Below are 17,028 nucleotides of genomic sequence, written 5' to 3'. Positions count from 1 at the left end.
TACTTAAAATCATTTTTTAGTAAAATAATTATTCAAAAATAAGACTGGATGATTAATTTTGTGCCACCTATTAGTAATAAAAAAATGTACGCAAGGGTGTAAGCTGCAACTTCATAATTCTAGACAGCAGAACGAAGTAAACGCAAAATGCCAAATGCGCCTTGGAAAGAAGTATGGGAGGACGTAAGAGAAATAGAGGCTAATTTTCCAATCGATTAGGTAATAAATATAAAATTTTAGAAATTATTCCAAATAGTTCAGCAGATATTGCAGTTCAATCGCCCACACTCCTAATGTTAATTTGCTTTATCTCCTCTTCCTCTGTATGTATGTATCTATACATGTATAATACTGTAAATTCGAGTGACTGCTGATGAGCCCAACCAACTGCTATCGCATCAAAGCAATACGAGAATACACCGATTTCGCCTCCTCCCAGCAATTAGGCACTCACACCGCAAGCACTCACACAAACTTCCAACAAAAGCGATTGCAGTCGAAATTAGCAATCGATGGACGGCATCGTATGGCCATGGTAGCTTACAGTTAACCGCATTTAGCAGACTATACAGCAAAAGTTTCTGCAATTGGCGCCCATAAATTCGCGCACTTTGCATCACACAAACCACTTCATCCTCTTTCACTCTTGCGTACCAATCTTTCGTGATGGCGATGATCATGCGAATGTCTGCAATTTACCAAATGAGTTTTCATTAATTGTAAGGATGGGCGTTAATGTGTGTAGGTATGTACGAGTATGTGTGTGGGGATTTGGGATTGGGCTGCAACTAAGCGCTGACTCATACTAGCCGCTTAGGCGGTCGACTACAAAGTTTACAGTTTTATTACTGAGTTTTCGGAAATGCTCTATGGCATATACCTTCAAGGATACATACATACACACATACATACACACAGCCATATTACGAGCAGTTTGCAGTTTTTGCGTAAATTTTGAGTAGATTTATTTTTGCAAGTTTCGCAGGTGCTTGGGAGTTTTCCCATTTCCAGTATAATGAATATGCAATGCATTGGACACTAGGGGATGGGTGTGTGCGTGACCAAAAGCGCAATATTTTGCCTGTAAAAGTTTTCGAATCGTTAATCGTAAAAGCCTTTAGAAAAACAACAACAAAAATTAAAACAAAAAACTTGAGTGGATTTACTTTTTCATATACATATAAATAATTGAGCAAAATTTTGTGGGTGACTAAGGCATGACTTTAGTTGTGTGCATTTGGTGTGGCCATGGGGAGAGTGAAAGGACTTCCTTATTTTATGGCACAAGTGTATTAGTGCTATGATTTTTACGGTGTATGTATGTGTATAATTAATAGTTGCTTGTTGCACTGAAGTGAATATGTGGCACATAAAAGTTGCGAATAGTTCTCAGTTTTCAATATACACCAGGTGCTATAATTCTACGCTCCTCCTATTTTTAAATACAATTTGCCATGAAATTCTAACGGTAAGCTTAGTACAATTTAAATTCATAATTTTCGTTGTTTACTAAATTATCACCCCAATGCGTCGCCACTGATTCTAATGGTCGTTTTTTCGGTAAGACGTAGGTAGATGAGTGCTAAAGATGAGTGGGGCTTCGCATTTTGTGTTGCTAAGGCGATTTTTTGGTAAGGAAAATTTATATTTTTAATTGTTAAGCTATTAGTTGATTGGTTTTAATAGAATTAGAACCAAAAAGTTCCCGCATATAAAGAGGAATAAGTTCGTAGCGATTTTACCGAAGAATTGTATTTAAACAAAAAATAATAATTACATCAATAAGTTAATCAATTATATATTCCCCGTTGCTGTTTACAATGCCTTCCCACCTTTCAATTAATTTGCTAAATCCGTTCCGCCAAAACTAGCCTGGTCTTGACACCAGATCAGAAGTTATTGAGCCAGTTCTTAAGGATCCCTTTGTTATTGAAGGTAACGCCCTTCATATGGTTTGACAGGGAACGGAAAAGATGGCAATCGGTCGGTGCAAGGTCCGGAGAATACGGCGAATGCTGAAAGACCTTCCTTTTGTGCTCTTGGAGTGTGGCTTCGACGATTTGTGGAACATTAGGCCTGGCGTTGGCGTGAAGGAATATGGTTTGACCAGGTCTTTTCAGTCGAATAGCCTCATTCACGCGGTGTAGCTGGGCAATTTAGAGCTTCTTGTTGAACGTGGCATTCTTTTCGAGCATTTCCCAGTACACCATGCCCTCCCAGTCCCACCAAACACATATTATGATCTTCTTTGGATGAAAATCGGGCTTGACTCTCCGCTTTGGCGTATCTTCTGAAGCCATCCACTCCTTTGCTTTGCTTTATATTGATGTATAGGCATTTCTCATCTCCCGTGACGATTCGGTATAAAAAGCACTGTTATGACCGGGTGTTGCTCGAGATGGCGGGCGAGATGCTGAGAAGGAATTTGAAGACGACTTTCTTTGTTTTTTTTTTTCATTGAGTTCATGAGGCACCCAGGCTTCCAATTTTGTGGTAAATCCCATTGAATGAAGGTGATTCGGAATCGTTTTACGATCGTAGTTAATTTCTTCTGGCAATTCACGACTGGTTTGGTGACGGTTCTCTTTCAAAAGTGGTTTCAAATGTTGTTCATCGCCTTTCCGCTGTGGGACATGTCATCGACGTCAAAGCCGCCCTTTTTGAAATTTGTAAACCATTTTTTTGCTGTACACTCACCTATGACACCTTCTCGATACACGCCGGATATGTCCCGTGCGCTTCGGCAGCTTTTTGACTCCGATGAAAAGCAAAGCAGGTGTCGAAAATGTTGAGTTTTTGCGTCGTCACGGACAGAGTCCAACATCTCATTGGTGTGCGAGTGATTTTAGTCTTTATGAAATTTTTTAAGTACCTATTAATATATGCAAGGCTTCAGCTTTAATTATAACTAAAAAAAAAGAACATGGGGAGAGGAACAAATTATTTTATTAGCTTATTATTAAGGGCACTAAAAAATATTTAACAAAAATACATTCAAGTCCTTTTGTTAACAATTAAAAGAAAGTGAATGTTGTAAAACTTCAGAAAAAATATTTATATGCGAAATAATCGTATTGATTAGATATACTTATACATACAGGTTTGTTAATACTCGACGGACCCATCTGGCAACCCTGTATCTTTTGACAGAGACGTCAGATCGCTTAATGACATACCGCGTTGAAAGCGCCAGTCTAAGCAGATTTTTACCATGGAACAGTACACGCCACGCAAACGCTCCCAAATTGTTGAAATTTACATTCAACAAAAGAAGTCAATTGTGAAAACTCAACGTGCTTATAAAAAATTAAATAATGTGAAAAGTGCGCCTTCTAAGAGCACCATTTTCGACTGGTGATGCTCTTTCTAATCCAAAGAGGCAAAATTAAAACCGACCAAGGCGATCAGATGAGAATATTGCTCTTGTATGGGCCAGTGTTGAGACGTCGCCAAGGACATCTCAATATCGCCGTTCTCAGCAGTTGGGCATTGCTCGGAGCACTTTACAACGAATTATCCGCATTGATTTGCATTTATTCCCGTATAAGATTCAATTGACGCAAAGATTGTTGCCTTCGGACAGGCCTCGTCGATTGGAATGGGCCCAAAGAGTCATCGAAATGGCTGAAGATCCGTCGAATATGGGCAACCCTGTAAATATATGGTATATTTCTTTACTTGTTAAGTAAAATACTTATATTTGTTGATAAGGAATTGTGTTACCCTTAGGTATATTCACCAATCGCGTACAGCGGGCATGGACAACACAATTTTTTTCATACATTTTTTCCCCGCTTAGATATTTTAGCAGAAAGTATTCCCCATAGATTCTCGATGGGGTTGAGATCTGAGCTTAGAGCGGGCCATTCAAACAAATCAATTTATCGGGAGTTGAAAAAAAAACTCAGTCGTTTTCGTCACACAAATTAGCAATGAAATCAAGATGTTCGTTTTATAATAAGTCGATGTGCATTTCTGAATATATGGAAACAAATTTCTTTTCAAAATCTGATATGAATACCCTTTATGCTTGTACTTTTTAGCCTAAATAACATACAAATGTTTGAAGATATTGGCGGGAGGGAAACAATAACCCATGCCGATTTTTGGTTGAACTTTCGTTCATTAAAACTTTGGAAATGCAGAAAATTCTACATCTTTTCCATATTTAAACGTAGTTATAGTAAATCTGTGTCTTTAAATTTTCCATAGGTTAGCTGGATTTCTTCCAAGGACAATGAAAAGTGTGTAAGCGTATATTACAAAGCTTGTTGTCTGGCAGCTTGTATTGATAAGTTTTCTAGTACAATAATTTATGTGTGGATTGGAAATAACCCATTGAAAACTGCGCTCGTGCCGTTCACTAGGAAAAGGAACACCAGCCTTATATGTCGTGCTTTAATTGAATCAACTCTTCAACTTTCCACAGAAGCGAACTATGTTGCCATCCATTCATCACAAAAGTCACAAGAGCATTCTTTGCCTGTACAAGGGTTTTTGGAAAAACAAGTGAACTGAGCCCAAGAATGACTTACTGGACATTCACTACAGCTGTTAAACCCTTAGTCACTTACGCTTCCTTACCTTCGGTGGCCTAAAGTTAAACAGCGAAAGGCGGTAAATGAACTCAACAAATGGTACCGCCTCGTATGTGTCAGTATAACTGGAGAAATGAAAACATACCCAACTGAGACATTAGGCTTGCTCTTATGCATACCACCGCTTTCCACTTAAATTGCAAAAGAAGTTCCTTTGAGCGCTTTAAGTTTAAAAGGCATCTCCAATATAGAAAGTGGTGATATGAAAGGACAATTAAAGATCTTAGAAGATTTTCGACATAATCCTTTTCTTTATAGAGTTGATACATTATCACCCAAACCCATTCTCCTCAGAACCTTTCAGTTCATATCAGTTAACGTGCGGACTGTATAAATAATTCTACCACCTTCAAACCTGGCTCCCAGATTTGTTTTACTGATGTGTCCAAATTAGAAGATGGTAGAACAGAGGCGAAAATCAATTCAAAAAATCGATTACAATGTTTTTTTACCTAACAATCTTTCAAGCAGAAATACATGTCATCGAGATATGTGCAAGGGAAACCCTCAGTAGGAAAATTAAAGGAACCCACATTTACATACTTTCAGATAGTCAGGCAGCTTTGACAGCTCTTCTATCAGCAGTAATCAGTAATCTAATGATAAATGACTGCCTGAACCTTCTTAACACCATAGAGAACTTCAACACATTATTATTAGGCTGGGTTTCCGGACATGAGGTATATGAAGAAAAATAAATAGCGAACCATCTAGCTAAAAAAGAGGAAACATACGTCTGCTCGGTCCTGAGTTTTTCTGTGGACTTACAAAATACCATATTAACGAATTTTCCACAAAGAGAAAGAAGAAATTCATTGAACACTGGCGAAATTCTATTGGTCAGCCACAAGTGCAACAATTCCTAACACCGGACTGAGGAACTTTTGATCAGCTACATTTGCTCAGCAGATTAGACTTAGGACTTTTAACTGGTCACGTTACAGGCCACAGGAGCTTCTGATATCACTTAAACAAAATTGATCTCTCTGAGACTATCATCTGCCGATTTTGTGAAAAGGCGACTGAAAATTCAAAACAAATTCTTTCCCTGCACCAATCAACCAATCAAATCCAACTTGGTGGTATTTCCGTGCACCAACAAAAATTTTCAAACAAAAACCCGATAATGTGCTAAAATTCTTAAAAAGCTTTAAAATACTAGGTGTGTTCAAAAAGTATCGCGAATTTTGTGTTTTTTCAAAAATTATTTATTTATTCATTAATATCTATTTTGTCCCCTTCAAAGTAATCTCCATGAGATATTATATATATATATATATATATAATAAAGGCTTGGAAATTATCAACTGTATGACGAAATTCAACTAATTATTATATTCCATTTTTCTATCACATTCTTTTCTTCCTTTGAAGAAAGAAAAATGCGTTTCGTTTTTTGTTTATGTCTTTTTATAAATCGCTCCAAGCTTGGTATACGTTTACAAATTTCTTTACACAGTTCGGCAAGGATTTGGCTTTTACAAAATGTGGAAAGCTACCTTATATTATTAAACTTCTCTTCACGAATATTGTAAAATTATACCGTTAGTAATTGTCTATTTGAACGGAGTTTAAAATTAGTAATTTGAAGTTGGCCATTGCCTATAAAAAAATATATTATAATATTTATTCAACTTATAATAAAAAAAAATAAATAATTGGCGCGTACACTTCTGTTAGGTGTTTGGCCGAGCTCCTCCTCCTATTTGTGGTGTGCGTCATGATGTTGTTCCACAGGTTTGCCATTGCCTGCCGAGGGGCGACCGCTATTAGAAAAATGTTTTTATTAATTTTGCTTTCACCGAGATTCGAACCAACGACCTCTCTGTGAATTCCGAATGGTAATCACGCACCAACCCATTCGGCTACTTATAATAGAAACAGGAAATTAAAATTAAAATGCACAGAATTCACGAAACAATTATAATTTGAGCTATACAAATCATTTTAATACTTATGAACTGCATGAAAAAATGGGTGATTTTTAACCAATTTAATTGAAGTTTGAAGGAAGGTAAAAGCCAATTTTTTGAAAATATACAGTTTAAATAAATTTAGTATTTAAAATATTTGTATATCGTTCCCAGTGATCCACACTTTATAGAAATCTTTCTTTTAGCACTAAAGTCCTAAAATCGTTTGCTTTTTCTTTAACAAATATTTGTTTATAAAATTTCTACCGCGGATTGTTGCTCATACGACCTGTTGATTTACTCCGAAGTTTTCCGTTTTCATGCCAACCATTTGTTTGACTTGTTTTTTTTTTTTTTGTTGAACGCATTCTAAACTTAAAATACCAATGCAGTAGTGCAACATTGTCAAGGATGAAATTGCTCGTAAAAGAAAAAAAGAGCCATAGACGAAGAAAAAGTGTTGGCGTAAATGCATATACACACACACGTACATACATCGGTATGCACTTATTTTGCTCAAAGCTACATACTGTAGCAGCTTGTTAGATAGTAAAAAAAAACGCAGCGAACCACCATTCTACACGTCATTTAAATGAATAGCATGCTCATCTGGAGTAATTCACATATAGATTGTGTTTAACGCATTCCTGTTGCTCCACTGCAGTGCACTGCCACGATGCATGCTCAGTTAACAATACGCTCTTCCTTCGCTAGTTTATTTTTTTCTATTCACCAGTTTCATTGCACATTTAGATTCGTACAAAAACGGAAGTATTAGAGTTGTTATGAGAAAGCAAAGGTAACTGTGAGATGCAGGGAACCCACTTACTGACTTTAATGGCTTACACCTTCACGATGAGTTTTTAAGTACAGCACACAGGCAATCTCGTTGTTGGTACTGGAAAATAAAAGCGGATATTGCAGTCACCCATAAACAAGCTTATACATGAGTGTGTTTATCTATGCATAGACTTATAAGAACGCATATATTTTTAGAATAGAGAAATGCTCCCCAAGTACGCGTTCGAGTCTTTACCTCGATAAACTCACTTTGATCTCTGGCTTACTTGGTGCTAATGTAACGGAGTATGGCTTCAAAGAAGGTGTATTACTTATTTGTAACTGAGTTATAGGTACATTTCACCAACAGATTATTTTCTAAGAAACGTTTATATCCTTCACTGGCAGTTGAAGGGAGTGACTACACCTCCAAATAAAGCTAAGCACGCAACGCAACCACAACTCATAATACTATCATATCTTAACACAATGTCAGTAACGAAAGTTGTATAGAAGCCGAAACCCTCTTTTTCCATTAAAGTCCTTCCGCGAAGTGTAGAGACTCAAGAAAGTTTAAAGAGATTGCTCAAACACCTCACTCTGGTTGTTGTTGTTGTTGTAACAGTTCACAAGATCCTTCTAGTGCGGTGTAGTCACCCATCGTCATCGCCTAACTCATCTAACAGTAGGCCCAGTAAAACGTGCTGTTTCCACGGGTTGGGCCCAGAGGTAGAGGGGTATTAAGTGAGCGGATTTGAGAGGGCACGTGAAAAGGTGGCTAGTATCGTGCGGGCTACCTTCATATGCCGCACATATAAGTATACTGAGTATGTTGTAGTCGATTCTGGATAATTAGGAGTGTTTCATTTGTAGAACAACATCAAAACGCACGCCATATATAGGAGGAGGAGCTCGGTCAAACACCCAAATAGGGTGTACGCGCCAATTATATATATATATATATATATATATATATATATATATGCTGTTATAATATCTAGAACGTATTTCAGCCAAAACTAGCCCTGTCTAGTGCGCTGAGCCTCGCCTCATTCTGGTCATATACAATGCTGATCAGCTGCAGAAAGTTGCTCCACTATTTCTTCTACCCTTGTGGAGTTACAGCTACGGCAGAGAATATTGAACTCCAGTTACAGTCTGTCAGCGTGAGCACAAGGCATGGAAAACTTTTCGGTTTTTACGATGCCGGAATTTTCGAAACGTCGTTGTTACAATCCCGTAACCCCGGATTGGTCCTGGGATTTAGATAATCATTATTTTGCATCAACTTAAATCGAAAAAATTGCATCTGAATTGTTAGAGAAGTGCTCTATATCCACACATATAAAGTGGCATAATTAATCGTCCAAATTTGTTTTTAAATTTTAAATAACATTTTTACTAAACAAAAAAAATTATTTTGAGTGATGGCAATTTTTATTTGACCTCTACGTACTCCATTGTGTTCACAAGTGTCAAATAAGATGAACGTACGTCGCCATTTGCAAAAATTATAAATTTGCCCAAAGGGGTGATTAATTTTGTGCCACCTTGAGGTATAAGCAATCGCGATTTGAATGAACCAGTTGATTCGTGGACGTAATTATCCCTTATTATGCAATTTATTTACAACGGAGGTCGGAAAAAACAGAGTTTATATTGGTGATATATGAAAAAGCAACGCAGCCACTGCTTATATTATAGGGCTGCCCCAATGGGTCCGTTGCGGCAACACATTTGACTGACGTGACATGTTAAACGTACTATGGGGCCACATTGGAAGTATTGCCGCATATAAACAAAAAAGCAACAGATGTTCTTGTCGTAAAAGCAAATATTGTATTTTTCTGTGTATGAACAGGATTTTGTTGGTTGTGGAATATAAATATTATAAAATTAATGTTTATTGGAAGGAAAGAGGATATTAGAATTTATGGTAGTCGTAGACGGTGGATGCGACCACAACTTCGAGATCGGGACGCACATTCATTTTTCAGGACAACTTGGTTAAGCCTAGCCTTTTCTCTACTCTTGCAAGCTTTCCTTGAAAAGATAAGAGTCCTTTTGAATTTACTCAATTAATTTAAATTCCATTTTTTGTTTTTTGATATAATAAAAAAAACCATCGATAAAAATTTGTGCGATACAAAATAGTTTTTCTTTAAAGAGGTGCATTTTCGACGCACCTATGTAGCACCTTCGACTCAAATACACGCAATTTATTTTCTTGTCAGTCCAATTTGTTGCCGCAAGGGACGGAACGGACCCATTGTGACGGGCCTATTACTTTGCTGCCATACCGACTGGAAGAGCGTAAGAATACGTGTAAAATGAGCAGACACAATTATGCTGTCAGATCTCCTATTAGGTAGCAGCAAAAGTTAATCTCACGTAGTTGCCGAATTTTGTAATCTATCATTATTGATACATAATAGGAAAATGGGTTTTAAATATATTTTCTTATTTAAAGTGAAAATTATTTCATCAACAAAAAAGGTCGTTTAATTCAGATTTTACAAACGATGAAACTTTAACGCCCGCCGTTCACTATTATAATCTTTACCCTTCACATCTTTTGTCCTTTCGTATTTAAATTAAAGTAAAGGTAAAAGTAAAGTATTAGTCTTGGCGTTAGGGATAAGTTAGCGCTGAATCTAAGAGTATTGGACTTTACTCGATCTATACTTCGGCATAAACATCAGATCGTATTTCTCGGCCAAATAAATTTAATCAATTTAAGAGCAACACTTCATTCAAGTTTTCTTTGGAAATGGTAAAGCATTCACCAATTAGTAATAGTTTACTTAAGGCTTATTTTTATGTTCATTCATTTGTGAAAGGCACTAAATAGTAGCCAAAACTTAAACATATGATAAGTAGCTACATTCTTAGGCGAGATATACCTTAGTAGATATACCGCCGTAGCCGAATGGGTTGGTGCGTGATCACCATTCGGAATTCACTGAGAGGTCGTTGGTTCGAATCTCGGTGAAAGCAAAATTAATAAAAAACATTTTTCTAATAGCGGTCGCCCCTCGGCAGGCAATGGCAAACCTCCGAGTGTATTTCTGCCATGAAAAAGCTCCTCATAAAAATATCTGCCGTTCGGAGTCGGCTTGAAACTGTAGGTCCCTCCATTTGTGGAACAACACCAAGACGCACACCACAAATAGGAGGAGGAGCTCGGCCAAACACCTAACAGAAGTGTACGCGCCAATTATTTATTTTATTTTATGTTAAAATAATTACCTACACATACCTGTATGTATGTAGCTATTGCTTTAAATGGTTGGTAGCATTGTGGTGACAGCAAAGTTCGATTCCATCTGCGTCCATTAAACATGAACAAGTTTTGTCCATCAGTGGTCACCCCTTGGCAGGCAATGACAAACCATTAAGTGAGATTAAGTGAGCCATAGACAATTTCTCATAAAAACACATCTGCCGTTTGGAGGTGGCAAACAACTTTAACTATTTGTTGGGCCACATAAAACCGCACAACAAAGACTCTAGGAATAACTTTGCCTAAAAACTTTTAGAAGCTCTATACAAAAGTCTATTATTAGTTTTAATAATCTGTTTTACCATGGAAAGTATTAAATCAGTTTTTAAGCCATGCAGGTGCATGTAGAACAGTTTTATGTTTTCATGTATTTGAAGTAGACAAAATTATCTGTTGAAAAAATTTTCTGGCAAATTATGTACATACGTACATACACAAATACATATATAAGTATGTACAGTCCGCGAAAAAACTATAGCACCACAACGTTTTGACAGGTTTCGACTATTTTTCTTTTTATTTATTTATTTTTTTTTTGATTATGATGATGAAAGCATACCTCATTGTATATCCAAAATCATGTTTATCCAAATTTAAAACCTATTACAAAAACTGTAGAAATTCGACACATTGTGGGTACGCAGTTTTATGGCTCATTAGTGCAAGTTTCAAATGACTCAAAAATTCAAATTGATGTTTTGTAATTTTTTCCCCTGTGTAACTCATTTTTCCATTGCATCTCCTCCATTTCGAATAAGCAGAGAATGGGGCTTATCCCCTCCATGGAAATAATGCGGCCACACCCGTGGCAACGCAGTGGAAGACGAATGCATCTGTATTTTGTAGAAACGGGCAGCAGAATGTAATAGTCCAAGCTATAGCTAAAGACAGAAGTGTATGCAACACGACAATGAATAAGGCAACACGATCATGGAAAAAGAAGTTATTAAGACCAGAGCGCTGAAATGTCACATCCTTCAGTAGAAATTACCAATAAATCATTATAGAACTAAAAAACCATAATACCGACAAAAATCAAAGGAAAAGGAAATAAGCGAATAGGCGAGTACGATTGTTCCCCTTAACTGCCTTTTTTGTAAACTACATAGTCCTGCCATAAATTCTGTTACAAGTTATATCCGTGTTGATATTAAATTACAATACTTGTTTTAATAAAGTTAGTTTTATTTAATTACATAAATATCAAAAAAATATTTCAAATTTCATTCAAAATGGTCATAATTTGATTTTACATAAGTCTTCAAACGATTAGGCCATTCAGCTATTGCGGTACGCACGGTTCCCATGGATATTGACGTCGCTGCTCGAACCAAAGATTGTTTTCCGTGAGGTCTTCGACACGCCATGTTTTCTAAAGTAGCTCAAATAGTTCTACAAACTGTAGTGCAACGGATTCAGATCGGGACTTCTGTCGTGTTGCGTATTAAAAACTTCTTTAATAATGAAAAGAATATTTTCATAGCCGTAGAACGCGTACCACCGAAGAAGTGCATAAGTCGAGTCTAATTTTCTTCACGCGCGTTGTCAAAATATGACCAATTGAGCGACGGAAGGTTTTTATGTGGCGATCATCTAATTAGTTTTGGCATGGATCTGGTCGATACATTACTTTCCCTGGACATGATTTTCTGCTTTCTAAGGGGTTTTCTGCGAATTTTGTCTCGATGGACTTTTATGGCTGCACAGGTTCGAATCACGTGAGGACGACCACTTTTTTTCTGTCTGTCACCTCAGAAGTTTGGGAAAAATGACTGATCGTGCGCTAAACAAACATTCTCAAAATATAAATTTTGTCGGCAATTCGTACATCTCACTTGCACTTTTATCACTTTTATGTAATGTAATGCAATGCGATATTCCTTAGCTTATTGTTAACAAGCGAAAATTGCCACGAGTCTGAGTATAATTTATGAGTAGACAATGCATACAAACAAAAGCAAAAATAACGGAACTTTTTTCTATGAATTTGTTCTCGCCGTATACATTGTAAAATTTGTGACAAAAGTTATGGCAAGACTAAGTACTTACCCTCCTGAGCATAAGCCACTCGATCTCCAACTGCCCAAAATTTCATTCTTCCAGAATTCGAATATTTCAAAACGCCGATCTCCTGCATTGAGCCCCCCTCTAATTAACTCCATTTTTTTATAAAAGAAATGAAAATTAAATTAAAAAAAAGAGAAGTATTTAAAACTGGTCAAAATGTTGAGGTGCTATAGTTTTTTTCGCGAGCTGTACGTGCATACATATGTACGTGCTGGATTGTCCCACTTTAGTTCGTAAATTGTATTTTCATGTTCCTGATCTCAATTTATGTACCTACATGCATATATTATGATAGAAGTGTGTATGCACACGCACGCCTATATTCATTGTACATACTCGGTCGTACATTGTGTGTTCGCATTCTACTCTTTGCCACTTAAGCATTACTCATACGCTCCGTACAATGAGCTGTGGCCAATGTGCTTTGCCATGTCACTAAAACGCACTAAATGAATGCAACAATGTAGTGCGGCTGGCGGACAATTTCAAAAGCATACAATCGTGCGCTTTTAGATGCACAACAGCTTATACGAACTAAAACGAATTGGAGCTAAAGGAAGTGGCACATGCAAGCGCATATGCAAATATATCTATATGTAAATATTTATGTGTGCATGCATGTGGCTGTGCTTGTGATTGTGCGTGCAGTAAAAGTCATGGGCTGCCACAAATGTCTGTATGCGTGTGCAATTTATGAATGGAAGCAGAAAGACAGCTTAGAGCCGCAGTTGCCATGACATAAAAATAGGCGTGTTGGAGAAACAGAGAGAGAGAGAGAAACACGCATACCCAAACATACTAGCAGAAGTGCATTTGTTGGTTGGCTACTTCAACGACTCGGTAAAAGCTAGGAAATAACTGCATATGTACGAGTAGGTACGTGTGCACATATATTTGTGTTGTTATCTACTTTATGTTGGAGGCGGATTTGTCAATTCAAATTTTCGAAAAGCGATTTTAAACGTCGAAACGGCAAATAAAGTATTCAGGCAGGCATGAAAGCTTTCATGCCCCAACACACTTCCAAATTTATATTTATGTACCAATTTTACACACATGCGTAATATACTTACTTACACATATGCAAATATGTATATTGAAATGTGCAATACAATTAACTAAATAACTTCAAGTAAAAGGGATTTGTTCTACTTCTATTTGAAGACAAAATGAGATTGCCGTAAAGCTAAATAAGGAAGGCGATGAGTGCCTTTTACGAACTAGTAAAATCAATTTCAATTTAATTTAATTTAAAACAAATAAATATTTGATACTGTTGGTGTAAGTTTTGAGTAATGCTGCTGAAGTGGCAGTTCGACGTCCGACTTTGGATCGTTAAAGTTAGCTAGAACCGACTGTCGTGGAACTTTCGTTATTTAATGGCACCCTCCGTAGTTGGTTCCATTTCCGATTCCCAGAGCGAACAAAGAATATCCTCCGCGTAAATTTCTACCATATATTTCTTATATTTATTATATATTACTACATTACTTACGAGGTGATGCAAAATTAATCACTCTGTCGGAAGATCACTTTTCTTGCATATGACATCGTACGTCAATCATATCTGACATTTGTGTACTAGAACAGTTTCATTACATAAATACACGAGTAATGAAGTACGTAAACGTCAAAATGAGGATTTCCATCACTCGAAATCATTTTTTTTATTTAAGGAAAAAGTTATTCAAAAACAAAAGTCGATGACTGATTTTGCACCTTTACACAGCTTTTAAATACAAAGGAAATGTGCTCCAATCGAGTCCAAATGTATGACCGACACCCACTTACTTTGGACGGCCGCTCCACCCATGCCAGTGGCACACCCCCTGGAACTCCCCTGGGGGGTTCCCCAAACAATCATTTCAAAATATCACCATTTTTGGCTTTTACATGAGAAAATAAACTAAAAAGTTCGACCCAAATTGGGGGACATCAGAATTCGTTTTAGAGGTATGGTTCCTTCGACAAAGTTTCTTATTTTGATCCCTAGAATATGATTTTCACAGAGCAATGGGCGATTTTTTTGCCTCCCCACAAATCGACCCGGCCTAATATACATACTACTGTGTCCAAAAAATAAGGTGACATTGTATTTATTTTGAAAATTCTTTATTTATTCTTCCAAATCAATTTCATCCCCTTCAAAGTAATCCCCTCCCGACACAATGCACTTATGCCAACGTTTTTTCCAATTTTCGAAACACTGGTTGTAGTCACTTTCCGGGATGGCCTTCAGTTCCGTCTTCGTTGCGGCTTGAATCTCCTCTATCGTGTCAAAACGGTGTCCCCGGAGCGGTCTTTTGAGCCTGCTGAACAGCCAGAAGTCGCACGGTGCCAGATCAGGTGAATGCGGTGGTTGCGGAACGATATGGGTTGAGTTTTTGATGAAATGATCACGAATTACGAGTCCAAAAAATTCAATGTTTTCGGTACCAGTCGAGATTTGACGCGCTTGAGGCCCAAAACATCCTTCAAAATGGTATTGACTGAGCCTTTCGATATGCCAACATCATCAGCAAGGTCTCTAATCGTTAATCGACGGTTTTTCAACACCAAATCTTTGATTTGTTGGACGTGAGCTTCGTCAGTTGAGGTTGATGGTCGCCCAGGACGCTCTTCGTCTTCGACACGTTCACGACCGGCTTGGAACTCACTATACCACTTGTAAACATTTTTTTTAGACATAGCCTCATCACCAAAGGCTTTCTGCACCATCCTCAACGTATCCGAAAATTGATTCCGCAAACAAAATTTAATGCAAATTCTTTGCTCAACAAATTTCGACATTGCAAAAAACGAGAAACTCACTTTTAGCAGCTCACAAAACGACGCGTATCTCAAACAGTAAATGAATATTTCACATGAAATTTGACATAGATGACACTCACAGTACTACCAACCTAAAAAAAAAAAGAATTCTCCTAATCCTTCAAAGCGCGCAGTTTAAAATCAAATGTCACCTTATTTTTTGGACACAGTAGTATACATATAATCGGCGCTTACGCCCTTTTTGGCTGTTTGGACAAGTTCCTGCTCCTATTTGTGGGGCGCATCTTGTTGTTGTTGCTGATGAGCTTTCCAAGAAGGCAACTGCATTCATACCCGATCATCGGCATCCCCCTGATTGTTGTTAAAGGGGAATTGCACAACTTATTTCTCAAGAAAGCGCAGAAAAGATGGAGCTCTATTACTTCATGTGCTATTTCGAAAACCCTTTGGCCCCAATACAATAGACGGAGGACTCCGAAAGTTCTCAAGACGCCACACCATTCAATTTCTAAACTCGCAGTTGTGGACGAGTTTGGACAAGCCATTGGACGATGAGCACACACGCGGAAAAGCTAGATCTACCATTTTACCCCCATTCCAGAAGCTGTGAATACTTTCTCTATAAATGTCCGGGCTTGGCAGCTAGACGATTTAGGTCTCTGGGTGCTCCTTTCTTCGAAAACATGGGGCAATCTTTTCCTTTACATCAACAGCTCTGGCTGACTGTAGATATCTGCCGGTTGGAGGTATCACAATGGTATCAAAACGGCGCTTTAGTACTACTTCAGGAGTGCCAGGGTGACGCTTCAACCATTTCACCTATCTACCCAACCTCTTGTTATTCCACAAATGGAAGGACCTACAGTTTTAAGCCCACTCCAAACGGCAAATGGTTTTTATGAGGAGATTTTACATGGCATAAATACACTCGTAAGTTTGCCATTGCCTGCCGAGGGGCGAATGCTATTGCAAAAACCTATTTCTATGATTTTGGTATTTCCTACATGCAGATTTAAACCTAAGCTCTTCCTCTTTGGCGGGCTACGTACATTCGACTTTCGATTATTTTTTTTTTTTTTTGTTGTTGCACTCATCTCGAAGATATTTTCACGGTTTTAGCAATACAGCATGTTTAGTTTGTTTGTGAGAGGCTTAAATAAAACAAGTGTTTTGCGTATCGGGCGTTTTCTGCTTTCAAAAAAAAATTAATCAAAGAAGTTGCTTCAAATTCTGTGTAAAATATACGGCATAAAATATACATACGGCAATCTTTGGGCATGAAGCATGTGGCAGCGAGGTTCGTTCCAAAATTGCTGAATTTCGACCAAAAACAACGTCGCTTGAACATCGCTCAGGAATTGTTGAATGACGTCAACGATGATCCAGATTTGCTCAGAAGGGTCATAACTGGTGACGACTCATGGGTTTATGGTTATGACATCGAAACTAAAGCCCAATCGGCCCAATGGAAGAGTTCAGGAGAGCCAAGACCAAAAACAGCACGCCAAGCTCGATCAAATGTCAAGGTTTTGCTCACTGGTTTCTTCGATTACCATGGCGTAGTGCATCATAAGTTCTTACCACAAGGTCATTACGGTAATGAGGTAAGTATTAC

The sequence above is a fragment of the Anastrepha obliqua genome, chromosome 2 (genome assembly GCF_027943255.1).
Source record: "Anastrepha obliqua isolate idAnaObli1 chromosome 2, idAnaObli1_1.0, whole genome shotgun sequence".
In the NCBI taxonomy this organism is placed as follows: domain Eukaryota; kingdom Metazoa; phylum Arthropoda; class Insecta; order Diptera; family Tephritidae; genus Anastrepha; species Anastrepha obliqua.
This window is presented reverse-complemented; position numbering follows the sequence as displayed.